The following is a 24852-nucleotide window of genomic DNA, read 5'->3' on the forward strand; positions in this document are numbered from 1 at the left end:
TGAACCGTCAGTAACTGTTCTAACTGACCTGCCAAGCACCACCTTTTACGCAACAACTCAACTTCCGCTGGGATGCAGTGTTTTCAGTGTAGAGTTATATGCTATTCTTAGGGCTTGCATAAAACCGAGAAATTTCAAAACCGAGTTTAACCGAAGTTTACTCATAAAACCGGTTTTAAAACCGATTTTCTCAGACTTAGGGAAAATAATTAAAAGCTTATAACACAGATATTTATTTTATCTTGGGTAGATTGTACAAATCGTAATCAAATCTTTTAAACAAAATCTATCGCCTCATAAAGTAAAAAAATATAAAAAAATTAAAATGCTCCCAAAAAGTAACCAGCTTGAGATTATACAAAATTACAAATTGTATTCAAATCCTTTGAATAAAAACTATCTTCTCGTATAGTAAACAAAAAAAATAATAAGCCCAATAATAATAATAATAATAATAATAATAAATAAATAAATAAAAATAATGTGAAAAAAAAACAGCTTAAAGTATTTGTAAAATACTTTACAAATAGTAAAGTATTTAAAAATAAATACTTTACTATTTATTGCTCAGCTTTTTTCTGAAAATGATCCTTAAAAAAACAGTATATTATGCATTTTGCCTGATAGACTTGACCTTATTTTTGTGTTAAAGAAACCAGTGATCGAAAACACTCTCTCAGATTGGACACTTGTTGGTTTAACGGTCAGCAGTGCTCTATAAACTTTCTCCAGCTTTTTTTTCACTTCTACTGCTAGTTGCATCCAAAATTTTAAATTTTTGCTGATTTCCAATTCACTCGGATATTTTGAAGGCACTTCAGTTAATCTCTTTATTACACTATCATACTCTCGCATGAATGTATCTTCAACATCGGAACTAGACGAGTCTTTGTTTTCTTCTAAAAGAACAGTTCGTTTATTTTCAGTTTCTTCATTCAACGCTAAGACTCCTTCGGAATGTTTTGCAAATAATCTCTGATAAATCTCTTCAGCATGCTTTTTCAAAACTTGCTTACTTGGAAAATCAAAAGTTCTTGAACCTGAATCTTCTTTCCTAAACTTTTTGGGGTTGTGTAGATAGCTCAGCAAAGCCACATTTGGGCAATTTTGTCTTGCATTGTAACGCTGCAAGGCTTTGGTGAAACTTTAAAGCAAATGGGTTTTCTGCTGTATCAAGCTTAGCAAGCAGAAATTCTATTGAAGACTCTGCTTTAAGTAAGTCTGTATCTTCTGAGGTCTGTAGCCTTCAGAATCATTTCAACTGGTCGCAAAGTTTCACATAGCAATTCAAGTGTTTTCCAGTCATCGTCAGACACAGCTTCAGTTGACAGTACTGCACATTGAGCATTTGGAATGCAATTTTTCAATTTCAAAAATCTCTCAATCATATAGAATGTGCTATCCCATCTAGTCTTGCCAATGCAATCTAATATAAGTTTATATTCTTTCCTATTAAATTTTGCTTTAACAAAATTTTGAAATATGTCATTTTTGGTAGGCGATTTTCGAAAAAGCTTGCAAATTTTTCTGACTTTGTTAATAGTTTGTGCAATATTGGCCATTGGACTGAAGAAATAAATGAGCTCATCGGTAAAGTCGGTTTGATAAAGCATGCCTTGCTGTCTTTCTTCAACTTCTTCGTCATCACTACTTTCTTCATTATTTTCATTTTCTTCATTGTCTTTGGGAGACTCAGAGACTGTGGCACCATAATTGATTGCTTTTTCATAAAGTACATCTATAACTGACAGATGTATACAATGGGCTGTACATTGTTGATGATTAGGCGTAATTTACTTGCCAAACTTAATCATCATTGCTGCTCCATCGGTGGTGCAGGTAACAATATCCTCATCCAAATTCAAACCAAATTCCTTCAAGTGTCCATTCACAATTTGCTCAGTTCTTCTGCTATCAAGTGAACCATTAATCTCAATAAGACCTAACGACCAATGATTGTCTTTTGAATGCACATTTATATTCATATACCTTTTATTTTGTATAGACGTATATTCGTCTAGAGTCAATGAATACCATGCACCCAAAACCAATGAATTTTTGAAATGCTGAATGAGTTCTTCTTTCTTAGTTTTATAATAATTCAGAACCATATTTTTAATTCCATTCACTGAGACTGGTGGTAATTTATCATATTTATTTCTCTGAAGGTGAAGGCTTGATTGTATAAACTCACTCTTGGCAATTGAATTAAAAGAAAATCCATCTAAAGCAGCTAATTTTGAAATCTCTTCTTCCATAGATTTTTTTACGATAAAGTTTTTTAATGTTCTTACCATTTTTACGGGAGGTTCACTGTTATCTTGTTTAATGTCAATCTGATGCATTTTCTTTAAATGCAACATCAAAGATGATGTTGATCCTCCAGACGACTTCATTATCTTCTAACATTTCGAACATTGTGCTTTATCTTTGCTTTTTCGAGCAAAATAATTCCATACATTTGATTTCATCTTAGACATATTAAGAGGAATAAATATTAATTAGTAGGAATTTATATCACCGACAATTTTAAATAAAAATATTGAAGATAACAAAGGCACAATACTATGCATCACTCCCGCAAGCACTGAATGAAGAGTCTAAACGAGGCAAGTTTCAATTTTCACGAAGTAAATTTTTTATTTACTTGCAATTTTTTTTTCCCCAATTAAATCTATTGTATTTTCAAAATTACATAAAAGCTAAATTTGGTGAAGCTGCTTTTTGGAGAACATTTGATCGCAAATTTAATAGGAATAAAGAAGAAAAAAACTTTCTATGATTGAAATTTGATGCAATATTCAGCGAATCTGTTTCTAGTAGGTAACCATCAATAAGGCGCGTTCCATAACTTGCCTGGCGAACAAGATAGATGGAACGGAGAAATGTTGAATTTTCTTTTACGCTATCGGTCCGACTCACTCAGTCGTAAATGAGTACACCTGCATCGTGCCATGATACAGGTGAGAAGATGAAAGGTACCGCTCCTATATTTGGGCCACTTGCCCATGAGATTCGTACCTAAACATAAAATAAAATAAAATAAAAAAACATGTTTAAAACATAAAGCAGTTGAACGATCCAGACAAACGAACAAACAAAAGAAAATGTGCGTAACAAAAAACTATATTCAAGGGCTAACTAAAAAAATATTCGAATCCGGTTTTAGAAGCTCGGTTTCGGTTTTAACAACTCAATATGAAAACCGGTTTGCAAGCCCTATTATTCTCTTATTTTTGGACATACAGAGCCCTCACTATTCCCACGAAGCTTATATATATTCATTTTTAAAGTGCAATAAATGCACTTGATAGTAAACTCCCAATGTACATCACTCATAAAAAATTTTCAGACGTTGAAAAAATTTCACAACTATTAAAAAAAACCAGGAAGTTAAATTTTGTTTGATCCCAGGAAACTCTAGAATTTAAGGAAATGTACAAGCGGATTCTGCATCTAAAAATGCAATAAACTCAGTTATTTCCCCCGAATACCATATACAGATTATAAACCTTTCATTAAGTAAACAGAAAGACAGTTATGGCAGAAAATATGGCAAAAGCAAGTAAATAATAAATTATTCAGTGCAAAACCTGTTCCTAGGCGATGAGTATCTTATCTGTGCATAAACAGAAAAGATGTTCTTGCCCATGTATGTATAGTTCATGTTACCAAATAACATCCTTTTTTGTAGAAGTTTAATGATTGGAACGTTTTGTGCTTAATTTTAAAGAGTTTGATTATCAATTGAAGCAGGGAAATGCAATCACTTTTTTTTTGTTCTAAAATATATATTAAGTTACCTTAGCATCATAAATAAAGATTTTATATAATACTGCGAAAATGAATTATTCATAGCAGATCATAATAATGCTTTGCATAAACCATAAAACCTTTCTAGGTATTTCCGTTTCTTTTTTTTCTTTTTTTATTATATACGATACTCAACTTCCATCAGTAAGTACTTTATTAGACGGACTTTATTTCATTCTTCCTCTTTTCTTTGCTCCTTCTTTTTTTTTTTTTTTTTGAAAACTCCAAACATGAAATTGTTAGAACCTATAGTATTTCCTATTATGGATGTGTTGAAGGCTGAGAAGACAGAAAATACTTGTCGGCATTAGATTTGAATTCTGCAGATTAATAATTTTCGGAAATACATGTGAGGACGGTTGTTCCAGAAAACAGAAGTAGAAGGGATAAATGACAAAGAGGGAAAGTTGGTTTTTATGAGTTTGGAGCTGGTCAGTGAATGGCTGTAATTATAGAAAAGGCAATTAGCAGGAACTGAACTTCTTTGAGACAGAGCGGTGGATCTTCATTCTTTCTCTAAATTTACCATTGAAGTTGTGATAATTTTGTCACAACTTAAAGGGCAAAAAGTTAATAAAGAGAGACTGCCTCACAGGCATTTTAGGGGTTTTACTCTTGAAATATAAAGTCATAATTCTTTATAGGTGGGCGTTATTTTATTTCCTAATGCTCAAATAATGAGCATTATTTTTGTCAAAATCTGAGTTGTAAAATAGAGGTGCACATTGTCTCGGTCGACTTTTTCAATTTTCATTTCGCCGTTCTGTCGGCTTTTGCAAGAATTATACGGTATATATTATTTTTTCCTTTTTTTTTCTGGCAAGTAAGATTTTAACTGTTTAGTAGTTAATGCAAATTGGTCTTGATGCTCACAGTAGAAGTAACTTCCTTGTTATAAACAGCCATATTATGTCAGAGATACTGTTACTTATACCGTTTCTGCTCTTTGCGCTAAAATGGACACTAAATGTCCACATGAAATATATATGTTCTTCTCTTGTGGACATTTAGCGTCCACAAGAAGACCATATATTAAAAATATTTTCTTTCCGATGAAGTAGAAAAATATTGGCAGTTTGATTAACAGGAAGTCATTTAAAACTTTTGTCTAATTGTCCGTTTATTGACACTTTTTTTTGAAATGATTCCTAGTGCAATTTTCATTGGTAAGTCAGAGTGACGTCATAAATTTGCTTTTGCGCCCTAAGCATAAACCGGTGTTCAATAGCTGCTATGGCTAGTTCGCTGATGAGTGGTGCTTGAGAAGTTTTTAAAATGTTTGTGCGTGTTGTATGAGTTTTAGAAACATTGCATATAGTTTTTGTGACAGTGCAATAGGAGTAATACTTCGAAAAGATTTTCACCAGGACAGGTAAGTTTTTAGGTATACTGCAAATCGCTTTCAAGCACATTACAGAAAATTAAATTTCCTTCACGCACTCATGGTAAATAGTTGCCAATATATTAGTTCTCTTACAAGGAAAGTATTTTATTGGCGTGACAGTAATTGATGACTTGTTTGTGACGTTTATATACGTGAACTATAATACTTCCCGTGTGTTTTCTGTTTGAAATCGGTTGCAATCTGCGCGTGATTACCAGACAGTCACGTCTTTCCACCTACACGTTGTAGGAAGCCAAACAGCCTCATCGTAAATGAATATGTTGTTATTACTTTCCTAAAATTTTTACCAGTATCAAAACATTTCAGAATCATTTTATTATGTTTGTAATTGAGAGGCATATATTAGGTGAGAAGTGACAACGTTCATTATTATTGTATTATCACATTTATTACAGTTCCAGCGAAGCCACGTAGGGTAACTAGGACGCTGGGTGCGGCGACGTCAGTTGCCGAATGCTTCAAGGTATCACACTGCGTTAGGCCTAGCATCACGCAACACGTCTAATGACTGCAGCTGAGTTCTGTTCCTATGAAATAGTCTGCTATCTTGGACAAAGATGGCGCCTCTCGGGCGGGGCACTTACCTTGAACCTCAACAGAAAAAAAAAAGTATAAAAGAATTGATAGTAAGAAGCAAATGCCTGTTACAAACACATATTATATACCTTGCAATACAGACTTTAATATACCTTAAAATGCCCAGTTTGCGAAGTTCGGTAACAGTAACTCATGTTTACTGACAGTTTGGAAATATGCCTTAGTAATAGTATGGGATATCCTTTCTATCAAGAAGTATGTCATGTGTGCAGTTTGATGCGAGATAAAACACAGAAAGTTCAAGTTTCCACACACGTAACCATGATCTCGTTATCTGAATTGCTCCGTAAATAAATTGTTGTCGTAGTTGAAACGTTCAAGCTGTGATGATACAGATTTAGGATACTGAGTGAACAATTTGATTTTACACACGAGACTTTCAAAATAGTTTGTAAACACAAACGAACATATAAATACGTTGTATATGCGGTATATAGTTAGTTATATGTATATGCAAAAAAAAAAAAAAAAATGCGAAACAAAAAAGTGTATATACTGTCTAAAATCATACTATGTCCGTTTTTCAATACTGTACATTTTCTGGCCTATATTAATAGCATGTAATGGTTGATTTCTGTTTTCTTTGCCTGCTTAATTATATACGCTGTCAGCCTTCCCCCTTATTTTTTTTTTTGTCACCATCTGAGATAATGGTAGGTTAGAGTCAAGCCTGCATTAGGAATTGCTCTGCTTTTTAATTCGATTATTTCTGTTACTTTTTTTTAAATTGTGACATTTTCATTACACTTCACATCAAATCAAAGTGATACAGTACCCTCTGATGTAGGTTGTTAAACCAAAACATAGTCCCAGGTGACAATATGGCATCACTCTTATTGTGCTATATGTATATTAGGAAACCATGAGAGGTGCATTTTGGCCACAGAAGCCAATGCACTAACAACAGCAACAAGTATATTAGGAAACATTGGTTACTCTGGTCAACAAATTAAGCTTTTCAATTTTTTCATCCTGAAATATGGTACAGTTACGGATTATTTTGAGGAGCTCGATCTAAATTTTAAGTCAAATATTGCTTATGCTACCCGCAGATTTAAAAAGGAATACAGGTTATAGTTATTACAATTTTTAATGAAATTTTAATAAGTATTACAATAAATGGTTTCAAAAATGTAGTCAAATTTTTTTTTTTCATTAGCTTTTCTTTTAGTGATGAGGAGCCTCACTGGTCAATGTTCAGCATACTTGGGTTCCTTCCTATAACATTTCTATGTGGTAGCAGTATCTTTCTTTGTGAAAACATTTATTGTGTTCATCACTAATGTTGTCAAAGTTTTTGGGAATAGAGGAAGTGTATTTTTAGAAACATATTGGAATTGAGATTTGGGTTTAAATTTGAGTTATGCAAAAATAGCAGTTATTGATATGACTGGCTGCAGTTTCCTCCACAGTGGAACAGCAAATTGCAGTGATACTTTACATTTATTTTTTAACCAGTCTCTGAGACATTAACACATTTAGTATGGTGGTATATGTGAAGAGCTCACTTTTTGTCCTGCTCACATAATTTACAGGCAAAATTTGCTTGCTTTTTTTTTAATAAGGACATTATAGACTGCCTGTGAGATTTAAATGTGCTTGCATAACAAAAAGCCATCTGGTGAATTAATATACTGACATGACATCTTAAAATCATGTTTAACTCTAGTTAAAACCAGAGTAGGGAATAAAGTTACTAATATATAACTAATGGGTTGCAGACATCAGTTACACATTGTCTGAAATAAATAAAATATAAATGCTCAAGGCATAATATTATTATGAGTTATTATGCACAAAAGGTGTGTAAAATATTATCTTGCACACCTTTTGGCATCTCTCACATTGTGGTAACTTCACAACTGGTTTAACATGATTGCAACACCAAGGTAAACCAAGGATAGGCCAGTAAGCCTTGAAACTGTGCTGTCTGGATGAGGATGTCTTCTTTATTAGTGAAGTGTTACTTATTTGAGGTAGTGTAATACATGATAACCTGTGAAGGTAGTCACAATATGGGATGCAATTAAATCGATGTCATTACACTACTTATGTAGTTTTTCATTATGAGTTCACAATGGTGTATTTACATCGATATTTTATATTTGCTGACATGTAGGGAACAGTTGCTGAATAGTATAGAAATTTCTGGGAATTGACCACTGTAGCAAGGTCTAGAAAACTCCGTACTTCAGAAATTTTCAGTTAACATCCCAAATTTAAATTCATGAAAATGTCAATTATCTTATGAACAGAGGGTGCTAAAAAGAAATGGACTGCGAAATTGAAATCAGTGTTAAAAAAAATACACTAAATCTGTCATAGTTCTATTGAGAAAAATTTTCAGTGTTATGTAACTAATCATCACTTATTTTCTGTTTAGTGCTGTACTGCAAATCAGTTTTTTGTAAACAGTGCCTCAATATGGAAGGTTTGCTATAAGAAATTGATAAGCTCAAAAGTTTCCTCTCAAGAACTCATAGTATACCTGTAAATGTAACTCCCAATGAATTTTGTGAACTGTTTTCATCTGATGAAGAAGATAAGCAAATTCTTGCAGTTTAAAAGGTGAACAACAATGTATATGTGAGGAGTTATAACCCCAATGATAAAAAAATGCTTTATATCATTTAAGTTAAACCTGATCAAAAATTGGTTATATTTTAGTGATGCTATTATATCTTGACATATGTTATATGTCAAGATATAATAGCATCATATTTATTATTTTTAGTGATTGGTATGTGTAAGATATTTATAGTGTAAAATAGTGTAGTGAAGTGTATTTTTGCCATTCCTTTCAATCGTTTGTATGTTTTCAGTTATGATGTGTGACTGCTCAAAGCTGAAGAATTATTAAAGTTAGAGGAACCAGTATTTCAGAATAAGATCTCAGAGCCTTTTGTTCAGGCTGCTATCTTGTAAATGGCCAAGAAATTTCCTCTTATTTCATTATAGCAAGAGAATTACTGAGACTAAAATATCTCAAAATGAATTTATAAAATTGGGACTATGTATGTAGGGGTATACATAATTGAACTCTTATTTTATAATTGGAATAAGAATTAAAACAGATAACAGATTGTTTGTAAAAATGAATTTATAGATTATTACCATTATGGGCTGAAATTTTTTGATTTTTATGGAGTTGAAGTAGTTAAGATTGTTTAACCTGAAGCTAGGGGTCAGGTATTTATATAAAAGAGGATATTTTTTCCTAACTGGTGGAAACAAGCTAGTACATAAAAGTACTGTTGATATTAAAATAGTTATTAATTCAGAATCATACGAATCCATTGCCCTGCTTCCTGTATTGGACAAAGTTTATGAATATTTTTCATAAACTTTGTCCAATGTTGCAGTATAGAGGGTTTTCAAAAAAACCCTCTATACTGCAACCATTCTTCCTCAGAAGGGTTATGAGATATTATTCAGTAGCAGGAATGAGTTATTATAAACAGTTTTGTTTCAGATAGGGATGTAGCACGGAAAAGACAGCAGGCCATCTCCATGAATGAAATTAAGCTCTCACAAAATAAATATGTTATGGGCCTCTTCCGGAATATTTGGAAAGTTTTGATGTATTACAAAATGGGTTGGTATAATTAGAATAATGGGCTATAAATTTCAGATTTGAGTACACAGTTGTTATTTTCCACTAGGTTAGTTAAAGTAAAGACTCAGTATGAAAAGGAAGTGATTATGGTATGTCCACAAAGGTCAATTCTTAGCCAAAATGTGGATAAGTGTTTTAGATGAATTTCTATAAATTGAACGGGGTTGCTTTCATATTTTACTTATTATTACATGGAAAATGGTATTAGTATATTTGCATATACTAATATTCTAATTATGCAAAACTTATACAGCACCAGCCAAAAAAAATTCATTTAGTATTAGTAGTGGCAAATGATACAAGAAAGCATGCTTAAAATGGCATTAAAAAAAAAAAAAAAAAAAAACACCTTCCCACCAGTTAAATTTATAAACTACCTGCTAGCTGAAAGCAAATTGACCATCTGTACTACAGCCATCCTTCCTCAATATAAATTTATGCCCTCCTGTGTGTTGTCTGAGCAAGAGGAAGGTTGCCATCAGATTTAGCATACTAAATCCTTTCAAAGCCTTAAATGCCTCATCAGATCTCCTTGCAGGTGCCTAGTTGCCAGATCCTGCAGTTTGCAGAACTGAAGCTTTTCTTGGTAAGAGTACCTTTTTGTTCCCTCCACTAATCTCAATGCTCTTTTCTGTGCCATTCCAACAGATCTATGTCCTTCCAAAAATGAGGCTTCTAGACTTGTATGTAGTAGTCAAGATGTGACTTAACCACTGGCTTATACAGTAGGAGCAGCAAATGTACCCCACTAGTCACATTAGTCCATGAAAAGAATTGTTAATTTATAACCACTGTTTGTTTCGTATCACTTTATCCATAATAATAACTTGACCCTAATGCCACATTGTTCCATTTTGTATAACAATTGTAAGTGCAGTACAGCATCATAGGTTTTACTGGAATCTAAATATATGATGTCACAATTATTCTTTTTGTCTAGTTCCTGTGTGACTACTTTGTGGTGCTTAATCATATTGATCAGGCTCAATCTACCTTTAATAAATCTGGGCTGTGCTATGATTGCATTATGGCTTCACCCTGTTACGATTTGTAAATTATTACAAGTCTGTTGTTACCTGCTCAAAGGTTAAAGTAGATAACTACAGACCTGTAATCATTTATACATCTCCAATCTGTAGGGACTTCTGAATCTGAGAATGCTCTCATTATTATGGCCAATAAAACCCCAAATAGTTTGTTCACTTTTATCTACAGCAGTTCCTCTTCTACTTTCTGTTCTATTATTATAAAACTATTTAATTCTCATGTTAGATACTTTTGCTAACTCTGTCTCTACAAACTTCATGTGTAATTGTGGATATAAATTATTCAACTTATCAATAATTTGTACAGGGTCATCAGTAGTTACACTATTTATATCCATTGAATCATTATGATTCAAGCCTTTATTTTTTTATTTAATATTAAAAGGAAGTGTGCAAAGAATTTATTCCAACTTTTCTTTGCATTTTTAGCTGCAACTTCTTGTAATCTGCATTAGCTTGCTTAGAGTAACTCGAATACAGACTATTTTATTATTATTATTATTAGCATATGGTGCAAGGAAGCCTAAGACTTATGCTGCACTAGCCAAAAAAAAAAAAACAGATTCTGAATTACCGAGAGAGAGAGAGAGAGAGAGAGAGAGAGCGAGAGAGCAAGCAAGCAAGCAAGCAAGCAAGCACAAGAATCAGAAGGGAATCACCAAGAAAAAGAAGAATGATGATATCCAGCTCAGGACCCTGGGTGTGCTTAGCCCATACTCACCAGATGTGAGCCCCTGGAGTTAAACTATTTTATCTTCTGACAGTTTATTTATTTTTTGTCCTCACTTTTTCCCATTATATATGGGGTCAGCGTTTTTTATTGTTTTGGCATGCAATTTTTATGGCCGGATGCCCTTCCTGATGCCAACCCTCGCCCTTTATCCGGGCTGGGGATATGCGGTGGTCATTCCCTGACCTTCCTCATCCTCCATATTTGGTGGTCACGGGCTCGAACCCCAGTCTAATTAAGAAGCGGGTGCTACGCACTACTGCTCCTGGCTACGGAGGCGCCCTTCTGAAAATTTATAATTAACCCATATATTTTTATTCTCTTGCCACTGAGCTCATCATTTTGTCTGATATCCAGTTTGGCCTAAACCTTGAACAATATCTCTTAAGAATAGAAGCACTCTTAACCAATATCTGCTTAATTGAATCTCTGGGTTAACTGATGCTTCCTATTTAAGTTCCTTACAACTGGGATGTGAAGGAATGTTAGAAAGAAATAGCCTTTTAAGTAGGTTTTTTTTTATATATATAAGATAACTACAGAATGATATAAAAGCAATTAAAACATGAATTCCAAGCATTCATAGTATTAATATCCTTTAAAGTCTTTATGCTTACATCAGAACAAACTGCCTTCAACAAGTTGCACTTGTACTGAATTACATTCATATACTGCAAAAGGTTATTCTCCCAGTTTTGGCACTCGAACTGTGGGGTCCTGCTTGAAAATAAATGAGCCTGCATTAATGTTAATTGAAGATAATTAATAGCCCATAATTTTACATACCTTTTGTAAATATTTACAAATTTTTGCTTGGTATAGTTTTTGAAATTTAATTTTTACAGTTTTACTAGATAAGCTCTCATGCTTAACTCTGAGAAAATTATTGAAATATGCCAGCAGCAGCACAATATCAATGCAACTGTTGTGAAGGCAGAGTTCCCCCCCCCCCACCCTTGCTTAACCAAAAGACTATTATATTAACACTACAAAGCTTTATTTTATTTTATTTTTTTTTCTGTTTATTCGTAATTCAAGTTTTATTTGTTTTTGGACAGTTTGTAGTTATTTAAACGTTATTAACATTAAAGATGTTTAATGTAGCAGTAGTGTGAAACAAAATTCCAAGTTCAACATTTACTAAATCATGGAGCAAATGTTGGTCCAAGGTTGGCAACACCAATGAAAGTCCCAAATTACAAGAAGATAATGAAGAACATAATTTACTAACTGATTTCTGACAAATTTTGAAGATTTACAGCAAGAGGACATACAACAATGGATTCAAGGTAACAATGTGTTACCTTGGAAAATGGAGTTATGGACAATGTAGAAAACACATAGTATTAAGAAGAGAGTAGATGAAATAGAGCTGAAAATTTTTCATGTAGGAGACAAAAATGCTTCTATATATTATATTGAACAAAAAACAGCTGACTGTCCACATTTTTTATAAAAAATGTGGAGGGACTATGCTGCAAACATTGCATTTCATAATCTAAACAGATAAAAAAATGAACTGATTTTATGTAAATGAATGTGTATGTATTAATTATAAAATGAATATGTGTAAGTTTTTGTATATTTGAATTATATTTTTAATTAAAAATTTTATTTTGAATTATATTTTTAAGTAAAAATATAATTCAAAATAAACTTTGATTTCCTGCTTTAACTAAGTAATGGCTGGTCTTCATCATATTGGATAAGATGGCTTCTGCTATAGTTGGAAACAGAAGCTACTAAACATTTTATATCAACCATTAGTTGGTATAAAACGGGATTTGCATTTTTTTTAACAACGTGTTTGTTCCACTGAAAAGAGTTTAAAAATTATCTGATCCCATTATAATCACCGTTGCAAAAATGAAATCCTTTCCATTTACCCTTGTCAGTAGTTACCATAGTTGCCAGACCATAAGATGCACTTTTTTTACCTGAAAAATGCTGCCTAAAATTCCCCTGCATCACATGCTCAAACAAACTGTGTCAGTACTGCAGCCTAGACATAGGTGTTACACAGCTCTTGTTAGTGGCACACTTACTGGTGTAGGGGGGGGGGAAATAATAAAATTAAAATACAAGTGCAAAAAATCAAGTGAATATATAGTATTAAATTCTACTTTTATTGGCAAAAATTATAATCCAGATTTCAACAAATGTAATCTATGGTTCGTATTTACGCTTTTTTTTTTTAATTAATTTAATGCACATAAGACATTAGTGAGCTCAGATTCTGTAAGGACAGACATTATTTGTTAATCTGTATTAAATTCATTTTGTAAATGTAAATTTTTTTTTTTTACCCTATGCACTTAGTATTATGTAGTAATTCCTTTCTGTAGTTAGAAAAACATTTGATGTGCAGATGAGTAGTTTGGGGGTATTGATTCCATTAGCATTATGGACAATGCACACTCAACATATGTGTAATGCTGCAGGAAAAGGTTAGCAACCCCTGGCTTAGCATATCGAGTGAGATTTTTATACATCATCTTTATTTCCACAAAAATACATACACCAATAGAATCCATTCCAGAATGAATCTTTTCTTTTTTTCTGGAAAGGATTACTGCTCATTGCCATTTGCTCTGCATTACCTTTGGTTTATGAGAACACTGATAACCGTGCCCCTTTTCTGCTTCAAGATCAGTCTGAATTACTGGTATTAAATAGTAATGTTACCCACCATGCACTCCTCTACCATTCGTGGGCTCTAGGGCGTGGCCGCAAGGCTATAGCTAGACTAGGTGTAACTCATACTTTTTGTTCTTGGTGTAAGACGTTTTTTGGCTATCTTATTTTAACTTAACATGTTCGCCTAGTGGTATTGTCTGGTGTCAACTTCTACTGTTCTGTTATCGTCTAGTGGTTTTATAGGACAGAGTCTCGTATACCCTCAGAACAGGGAAGGAGAAGATCATTTCCCCTCTCCATCCCGCAGTTCGGACTTTAGCATTGTGATTAACATCGAGCAGTTATGCAAATAATTTACTCGACGCCGCAGTAAACCTTTAATCAACGCTAACTATATTGCTCTCTGGTTGAATGAGAGGTTTTGGCAGAGAAAAGAGAAATCTTTATAACACAAAACATAACATGATATATTACAAGAAAGAACTTACACACTTCACTCTTTCCATTAATGTAGGCATAATATGACATTTCATGTTGGCCAAAAATATTCAAGCAATCAGTAGACAAGCATGTGTTTTACATTTAAAATATAAGCTTTACGAACTAGAAAGAAACCATTTCATTTTCATACTTACAAACGCTTTCATACTTGTATCATTTTGACTTGCCAGCTTAAGATGTCGCACTGGCCCAATCAGCAAACGATTCCTCAGTCAATCTGAACGACTCTGGTTGTTGTCTTCACCGAAATCGACTTCTTCCCTAGTCTTGGCTTACTGGTCCTTCTGCGGCACCTCCGTAGCCAGGTGGGAAGGAGCAGCAGTGCATAGCACACGCTTCTTGATTAGACCGGGGTTCGAGCCCATCACCGCCTCCGTAGCCAGGTGGGAAGGAGCAGCACACGCTCCTTGATTAGACCGGCGTTCGAGTCCGTCACCACCAAATACTGAGGATGCGGAAAGGTCAGGAATGACCACCGCATATCCCGGAGCAATATGGCCTTAGTTGCTAATGCTCCTAAAAACCAAATAACAAACAAACAAACTATTCGCGAGGATCTGCTTTCATGTGCCAAATTCTCCCAAACTGTTTATTCAACACTTTGCTCTCATTGGGAAGATCCAAGTCTTAAGACACTCGGTCAGCATGTGATGGAAACTTAGTCAAAGGGGTAGCTAGTCATCACGCCATGTAACAAATATCCCTGCAACACATGTAGCCATGCTTTCATATCTCCTTTTTAGGTAAAGGTAAAGCTGTTGCTTACATCTGTGCAGAGTTTACACAGGCTGAGAGGTATCTTAGATATCTGTTCACACGAGTATCACGGCTTCTTAGCCCTAAATATACATTCCAGGCCGAGTGAATCCTTCCGGTTTATAGAAATGTATCCCTTTGAACTTGTGAGTGCTGAGCCGAAATAGCTGTTGCTGGCTAACAACTGTAGGCTTTTAAACACATCTCTATTGCACAGTTATAGCTAATTTCGCCATCTTCTTTACAAAAACACACTCTTTTCTTAAGCAACAGTATATTTAATCTGTTTTTACTCTTTATGTAAAACTCTAGGTCAGTGGTTTTCAACCAGGGTGCTGCAACAACATTCCAGGGGTGCCACGTAATTTGGGTTTAAGTTACTTAAACTTATTTTTTAATTTATATGTTTATTTCATTATAAAAAGGTGTACAGTATCTTTTTAATTTTGTGGTTATCTATAATTGATGTTTACTTAGTACTTTTATATAAAGAATAAAATTATATACTGTATATATATAATTTGTATTATGAAATGTAATTTTTATAATTATATTATTGTAATAAATATCATATAACATTTATATTTTTAATATTTTTGCCGCAAAATAAAATAAATTACTTAGGGGTGCCGTTATTAAAAAAAGGTTGAAAACCACTGCTCTAGGTTATTAGTAAATTGAAATTCTGAAAGAAGGGTTTTGTAATCTCAGTCATTACTTAACCCTAATTAGAAAACAAACAAACCAACATCGAGCCATGATGATGAAGAGGTTGAAGTAATGTACACCGAAATTGAGTCTTCTAGATGAGCAGAAAACCCACTACACTATTATTATGGGGGACTTCAATGCCAAGGTTGGAAAAAAACAAAAAAGCACAGAAAGAGGAACTATAGGAAATTTTGGAATTGGTGAAAGAAATGAAAGAGGTGAAAGACTTGTGGAATTTGCAGAATCTTAAGGACTCTCAGTAATGAACACTTTTTTCAAGAAAAGGGTGAACAGAAAGTGGACATGGAAGAGTCCAAATGGATTAACAACTAATGAAATCGACTTCACCCTCACTAACAGAAGATATATTGTGAATGATGTTACCGTCCTGAATAAGGTAAATGTTGGAAGTGATCACAGAATGGTAAGATGTACACTTGATATAGATGTAGGAAAGGAAAAAACTGACTTGAGTAAATAATACAAAGGTCTTTGAGATAACAGAAGAGGAGAAAAAGCAGTATGTACTGGAACTTAAGAACAAGTTTGAGCTTCTGCAGACTGCTGAGGACCAAGATATCGACGAGGAATATTACAACTTTCTGAAAGTGATAAAGCCCAAGAAACCTATAGGGAAAAAGAAATCCAAAGAAGAAAAAAATTAGTCAAGAAACACTTGTCATGATGAACTGAAGACGACAAATGAAGAGCAAGAAAAACACTGACAGGGAGAAAATTGAGTACACTGAGTTATGCAAAGCCATTAGAAAGAGACTCAGAGAGGACATAAGAAGATTTAATACAAGAAAAGTAGAACAAGCATTAAGGGAAAACAAAGGATTTAAATCAGCAGCCATGAGCAGTAATACAGAAAGACAAATGATACTGAAGAATAGCGATGGTGTACTTATAAACAGCAGAGAAGGCATAATTCAAATAGCAGAAGACTACTATAGAGAATTATACAAGGAGTGAGGGAATGATGCCAGCAGTGGGGAAGATGGATTGCAAAGTAGCAACACATACAACATACCCGATATTCTTCCTGATGAGGTAGAACATGCATTGAAGAAAATGAAGAATCAGAAAGCCCCGGGGAAGATGAAGTTACTGTAGAGTTGTTAAAATTGGGAGGAAGAGACATAACACAAAAACTGGCAAGGCTCTTCAAAGTGCATTAGAAAAGGTTTGATGCCTAAGCAGTGGAATAATGCAATCATAGTTTTGCTGCATAAGAAAGGAGATAAATCAGAAATTGGAAATTATAGACCAATTAGCTTGTTATCCCACATCTACAAGTTGTTCACAAGGGTCATTACTAACAGATTAGAAAGAATACTTGATGAGAATCAACCGAAAGAGCAAGCTGGCTTTAGGACAGGATTCTCAACTATGGATCACCTTCACGTAATATCACAGCTAATGGAGAAAGCAAATGAATATAAAACACCATTATGCCTGGCATTTGTGGATTATGAAAAGGCATTTGACTCCATACAGCATAAGCCAATGTTTTGGGCACTGGAAAGACAAGGCATAGATACTCCACATATTATGATTTTGAAGAAAATATATGAGAATGGTACCTCCTTTATTAGACTAGACAAAGACAGTAAGAAATTTAAAATCGAGAAAGGAGTTCGACAAGGAGACACAATATCTCCGAAGCTGTTTACTGCTGCACTTGAGGAAGCTTTCAGAAGATTAGACTGGTTGCAGAAAGGAGTCAATGTGAACGGAGAGTACCTAAACCATTTACGATTTGCAGAAGACATTGTGGTCATAAGCCACGATCCCAAAAAATTAGAGGAAAATCTTAATCAGTTATGCACAGTTAGTAAGGATTTTGGACTAAAGATGAATATGGCTAAAACAAAAGGAATGATGAACAAGTATGCCACAGAAAGGGAAATAATGATTGAAGGAGCAATAATTGAAAAGGTGAGTCGTATACTTATCTGGGACAAGTTATTAACTGTAATAATGATAAATGGCTGGAAGTCAAGAGAAGAATAAATTTTGGTTGGATAGTATTCAGGAAATATAGTCACATACTGAGGAACAATATGGAAGTGAAACTTGAGCACTCACCAAAAGAATGGAAGAGAAGCCGAGAACTACACAGCGAAGAATGGAACGAATTATATTGGGAATCAGACTGTTAGATAAGAAGAGAAACACATGGATTAGGCAGCAAACTGAAGTAAAGGACATTCTTATCAAAACCAAAGAACTAAAATGGTTCTAAAAGGGCTAGCTCGAAGACATGATGACAGATGGAATAAGAAAATAATAGAATGGCACCCAAGAGGAGCTAGAAGAAAACCTGGAAGACAAAGGTGGAGATGAATAGATGAAATTCATGAGTTTGTGGGTAGTAAATGAATGGCCAGTGCTCAAAACAGAAGGAACTGGAAGGTTGCTGGAGAGGCCTTCATCCTGCAGTGGATTGAAAATGGCTGATGATGATGATGATGAATTAGAAAACAAAGGGAGGGATGGAATTAACACTATAACAGTAACCATTTGCTTGATGTTATCTGTGACTATTGAGAATCATTAATCTCTTATATAAATCTGTGAATCACTAGTGGAGAGAGAGAAAAACATCTTTTTATAATATCTCACGTTTCTGTGTTTTGTGCAGTATGGTAGTTTTAATTTTTTTATTATGCCAGAGAACATGTAAACAGGGCAACTGAAAGCCATTTTGATCCTCCTTCAACCCAGAAAATATACTGTTGCTTGTAAATTTGTATTTCAAATATTTGCAATAAAATACTTTTTCCAAATGATCTTTCTAAAATGTGGTGTGGTTGATGATAAAACAACTATACATCTTATGGTGTGGTTGTTTTATCATCTTCCAAATACAGTATTTCTTTGAATAAATCGCAGTCCAGCACATTATGATCATTACCACCTAAGGGTTTCTTTACCTGAAGATTCTTAACCCACAGTTGTACCTTCCCATTTTGTAACTCAAGTGATATAGCATACCCTGACAGCCTCCAGATTTTAACTTTAATATTTTCAAGTATTTTTATATATATGAAATATAATTTATTAAATTTAATGTATTAAATCATTTTTTTTATGTTTTAAGATTTTCACTAAAGCTTGACTTTTTACCACTAGATTGCAGTGCTTGTTAATTTTATTTTTTCACTTTTTTTTAATGTAATTGAATATTTTGCAAATTTTGTTTTTCTGGCCACTGAAAATACTCATTAATTTTAATGAAAAAATAAGTTTATTAACTATATTTAATTTTCAGAAAAATGTTGGCAACATAAAAAATTACAAACAAACAATTAATCTCTGCCAAATTTAAGTTTGGGAAGGCATCAGCAGCATGAAACTTCGGCATTACATCACAAAAATTAAGCCAATATTTACTAAAAGAGTTTTGAAACTAAAGTATTTCAATTTAAAAAAAAAGTAATAATAAATTTTTGTTAATGCTGCCTGTGTGTGTGTAAAAAGGTAAAGTGCAGCCATTATCAACCCACTGCAGGATGGAAGCCTCCTCAACAATTCATGCTGAGGGAAATGGACCATAATCTGCCACGCTGGTCCAGTGCGGTTTGGCAGATCAACCGTATTCAGCAGTCAGGGGCTTGAACCCCGGTCTACTAAAAGAGTGTGCTACTGCACTCCCGCTCATGACCATTCGGCTACGGAGGCCCTGTGTGTGTGTGTAACAGATATTATAAATATGAGCTAATAACATGAAAATATTCTTTTTGTTTTTTTGGGTTCTTCTGATTCACTTCATTAAAATTAATTAGGGTTAGCTGATTTACTATTTGTGTCCACAAACTCCGGTTTTTTGTTACATGATAATACCCATGAGTGGTGAACTTTGAGAAGTTTTTGGATGGTGAGAAACATGCCATTGTGATGAAAAGCTGTTTCACTAAACTTTTTAATACAAAGGGAACAACAGTAGAAACATACAAAAAAAAAAAAGCGAAAGGTACTCTTTCCCTCCCCCCCCTCAAAAGGCAATATTAAGAATATACTAATAAAAAAAACCACACTACTAAGAAGGCACGAAAAGTATGTAACAACTACTAATTTCCAACCAGTGACTCACCACAATTAAAATATTTTCCCGCAGGGTTTGTCAGGAAATGCAATACTATTGAGGGGTTAATTCAGAATTGCTGCTGATGACCAGATTAAGAATATTAGTTTTTCTTGTTGCCTGTAACACATTGGGATAGTGAGCACTCATCCAACAAATTGAAAAATGTGTTTTTGGCTGTTGAGTCAGCCATCAACTTGTGAGTTTTAGTCAATACTGCAAAGTTAAAATCCTCCATGACAAGAAATCCTGATTTGTTGACCCACTGTTTGTGTATGTAATTGTTCATTATACCCTTCATCATTTGGCATATAACAGATCCCTATTTCCATCTTTGTCTAGAGCAGTGGTTTTCAACCGGGATGCCACGGCACCTTAGGGTGCCGCAACAACATTCCAGCGGTGCCACGTAATTTGGGTTTAAGTTACTTTAACTTCTTATTATATTTTAATTTATATGTTTTTTTCATTATAAAAAGGTGTACAGTATCTTTTTAATTTTTTGGTGATCTATAATTGATGTTTACTTATTATCTTTATATAAAGAATAAAATTATATACTGTATATATATATAATTTGTATTATGAAATGTAATTTTTATAATATATATATATATATATATATATATATATATATATAATTGAGAAAATTGAGTAGGGATGTTGCAAAATAAAATAAATTACTTAGGGGTGCCGTTATTAAAAAAAGGTTAAAAACCACTGGTCTAGAGTATAGACTGTCTCAACATTACACTGATGGCACCATATTTCTGTTATACCCTTACAATCTCTGCATTAGATAACTTACCAATACTTCAAACTTAGCAGATTTATTTACTATACTTCTAGCTTTAGTGTATAAGCAAGCAAATACTTTTAGCAGCTCGTGTAATTACTAGTCCATTGTGAGCTCCCAGCAAGCTTTGTATAATCCACATGCCTTGCTTTCCACTATGCTGTGTGTCCCCATTTAATTTGAATTCATCTAACAATTAATTTTACTTATGCTTGTGGCTGCTGTTAAACTAGGTTTAATGTTAGGTTTATGTATTCCTGCAAAGTAGTGTTTTTGGCTCATCTAATACTGTCTCTATAGCATCAGCAAATATTCTTGCATTTCTTCTGTTTAAGTGTATCTCATCCCTTTAAAACATTCTCCTGTCAACAAGTACAGACCATGTTTGGAAAAATTCTTTCCTATGAAGGGCACCATGCAGCCAGCTGCATGACAGTAGGTTCTAACGTTAAGGCGGACACTAGAGTACTTGATTATTCTCCTGATTTAATTCTTTTAAAAGCAACAACCCTTTTCTTCAAGCACTAAAATTTGCCCAACAAAATGTCAAATTACATTTAATTTTCTCTCTCTCTCATTATATCCAGCTTGTCAGGTCTGTATGCATATTCCACATGCACACGTGGAACAAGACCCTGATTTGCAGAACTGTCTTGGGCAGTAGCCCCCACTTACCCACTCTGAGTCAGGGTATTCTTACTGCTCTGGGGGAAATATGCTTTGCTGTTCTAGTCTAGTACCACTGACAATAATCAATATGCATGCATTTTAATATAATTAATTTATTAAATTTATATTGCAAAATTCTAAAAAAAAAATTATGTATTTCTTTTAACGTTTTAGGTCCAACTAATTCTTTTTCATATAACTATATGGCATATTAATTATCAGAGAAGCAGTGAATCCCTTATTATTTTGTTTTCATTAAGTCTAGATGGTTGATCCTTGAAAACATCATCTAGATTGTAAGTATGTATCGACAGGTATTTTGTATATAATTTTAACATTATTTTACATACTTGCACTTTATAGATTCAGCATTTTTTCAAATATGCGCTGCTCTTCTTCCTTACTAATTCATATGCATACATTCTGTGATGCAGTAATAAAGGAATTGGATGCAAAAAAAATAAATAATTTCGATATCATATACTTTCATTTCGGGGAAGCTTTTGATACTGTTGCATAAAACTTCATTAGAGCAGAATGGTATTAAGAGCAAGTTATTGCTTGGATTAAGGGATGGTCAAGAGTGGGAGAAGGCAGAGAGTGGTTATTAACAGACACTGCTCTTTGTGGACTAATGTTATTAGTGAAGTCTCCCAGAGTTCAATGCGAAGCCCATTGTTGTTTTCTGTATTAATTAATGATGTAGGTATATCAGGCTAAATGTCTAAGTTTGAAGATGATGCAAAAGTTGGCAGGGTAGTTAATGACACTAATGAAGTTTGAAATGACAGTTGAAGTTATAACATTGACAAATGTAAGGTACTGCATATGGGTAGCAGTAATCCAAGATTGATGTACCAACTGTGTGGTACTTTAGGTCAGTGTTTTTCAAACTTTTCTGATCGCACAACCCACTTGGACAAAGCACATAACTTAGTGACCCACTAGCCCCTCACATTTAAAGATAGGTCATATTTTACCACCAAGATGCTGCATCGAAGTGTAAAATTGTGGACTTCGCATTTATTGTCAACCCTGAACTGATTCCAACTAAAAGTTAAGTCGAATGAAAATTGGAAGTTGGGATATACTATGAATAATACCAAGAAGTGATACAATTGTAAAGTATATAATTATTTATTCAATTAAGTGGGTACATATAAAAAAGAACAAAATATACTATATAAATTAATGTGAAGAATGGCACTACTTACTTTCAGAAACCAGTAAAGGTATATCTGGTTCCAACTGGAGAATTTTTTTTAATCTCGTATCCGGCTCCACGTTTATCCGATTTCTGTTCTTTGTTTTCAGATTCATAAGGGTTGAAAAACCAACTTTGCAGTTATAAGTTGAGGGGAATGGCAGTAAGTACTTCAGTGCTATGTCGGTGAGTCCAGGATATTCTGACTGTACACAGAGCCAAAAGTCCATCAAACTTTTTTTCCTAAACAAACTTCAATGACATATCTGAAGATAGTTCGACAAGATTGTCTATCTCTTTTGACGAAAGTTTCCCCTTGATGTTTTTTATATATTCCATGCATGTAAAAGGATTCCTGATCCACTCAAATTCTGTTTCTGGTTCTGGAAAATATTTTTTGAACTGGTTGCAAAGGCCTTGTGAGTGCTCTTTCAAGTCTTTGATGATCATATCAGAAATTTTTTCGTTAGATGTAATCAAGAAATCATTCTGCGTAGTAAAACTCTGAGTCTTGTTTGTCGAGGCGTTTCTGCCATAGTTCCATTTTCATATATATTGCTCTTACTTTATCTTGAACATTAAAGATGGTGACATCTTTACCTTGCAACTCGGTCCACCCGGACCCCGCTGGGCGCATGACACAAATATAAATGACCCAAACATAAACACCGCTTAGAACGAAGTGACCAGAACAAATATTTATTTAGTAATAAAATTCGTGGCCCACCAATGGGCCGTGGACAGCACTTTGAGAAAGGCTGCTTTAAGTGATTATCCTGTTGCAGTGGTTAGGCTGTATTTTGAGTACTGCCTATAGCAGTGTTTCTCAATCTTTTTACTCTCGTGGCACATTTTCCAAAGAAGAAAAATTTCGTGGCACACCTACGTAGTCATAGAAGAAGAAATTTCTAAATTTTGCGGCACACTAATGTGACGCGGCACACCCTTTGAGAAACACTGGCCTATAGGTCTGGTGGCCTAATTTTAGGAAGCATCTAGATTCGCTGGAATGGACGCAGAGGACAACGAAATTGGTAAAAGAAATAAAAGAGTGGCTTACCAAGAAAGGCTTCGGTTCTGCAAATTGCAGTGTCTGGGAACAGGCACCTGTGTGGGAATCTTATTGAGATGTTTTAGGCTCTGACTGGATTGAGCAAGCTCAATACTGATGGCATTCTTCCTCTTGTTCAGACTATACACACATGATGGGGCAAAAATTAAAATGGAGGAAGGATGGTTTCAGGATAGATGTGTCGAAATTTGCCTTCAGCAAGCAGATGTTTGATTGTTGCAACAAACTTCTATTTTGTTGTTTTTGTGGAAGTGGGTAGTTTGAATAAATTCAAGGTCATTTGTCTTGAATTTGAATTTGAAAGGTGTTTTTTTTTTTTTTTTTTATATTGTTGATGCTTTCTTGTATCATTTGCCACTACTAATGTTCTCAAATGTCTGATTACAGGGTAGAGTTATCCTTCAAATTAGGGCTTCAGGAATTTTGCTTTTTGCAGGTTGGCTGTGATTCCAGTTTTTTGAATGTAAATAATTTAATGCGATAATATCAAATTTAATATATTAAATCATAATGTAACTGTTTTTTTTTTATATTTTTTGTGTGCTTGATTTGAATTATACACAGTGCTACTCCATTTACTAATATCTTTTTTTATAAATTGCTCACATATCTAATAGGTACGATTAGTCTTCTAGATTTAAAGTTATTATTTTTAACCATCCTTCCTCCAGTGTTGTGTTGTTATAAATGAAAATTAGGCAAAAATACTAGTTGTAGACTTCCCTTTTCGATTTTTGAATTGCCTCTGATTATGAGTTGTTATTATTATTCTGTTATATTATTTTGCTTCTGATTATGAAATTGAACTCAGTACTTTAGAAATAGAATGGACACTAAAAATAATCTTTCAGTGCAAAAATGAGAACATCAAGTTTCCAAAAAAATGCAGGTTAAAAAACGTTCAGGATTGTATTTGTTGTGGTAATTACTGTAATTTTATAATTAATTACTGTAATTTCAAAATTACAGTAATTTTATAATTACAGTAATTTTGAAATTACTGACGATAAGCTTAAATTAATAATTTAAGTTGCTTATTTAATAATTTAAATTAATAATAAATAATTAATTTTTATTCTACAAAATCATCTGAATTTTAATTTTCTACTATTTATTTAAATTATTTTTGCATAGTGTAATTTGATTTGAATTTTTATGGCATATGGGCAACTGAGCTATGATGCGCTAAGTCCCAGGATACAAAGATAT

The 24852-nt window shown here is 33.7% G+C and overlaps 1 protein-coding gene across 1 annotated transcript in view; it reads left to right on the forward strand.

The window, feature by feature from the left end:
* Positions 1 to 5038: 5038 nt before the first annotated feature.
* LOC150091222 (neuroglian-like) overlaps positions 5039 to 24852 on the forward strand; it is a 447266-nt gene continuing 427452 nt past the window's right edge. Inside the window, exon 1 of the mRNA XM_090374775.1 lies at positions 5039 to 5185. The gene's annotated coding sequence lies outside the window, so the exon portion shown is untranslated. The remainder of the gene's footprint in view (positions 5186 to 24852) is intronic.

This window comes from Mastigoproctus giganteus, chromosome 1 (genome assembly GCF_048544385.1).
Source record: "Mastigoproctus giganteus isolate SK-2022 chromosome 1, ASM4854438v1, whole genome shotgun sequence".
Classification (NCBI taxonomy): domain Eukaryota; kingdom Metazoa; phylum Arthropoda; class Arachnida; order Uropygi; family Thelyphonidae; genus Mastigoproctus; species Mastigoproctus giganteus.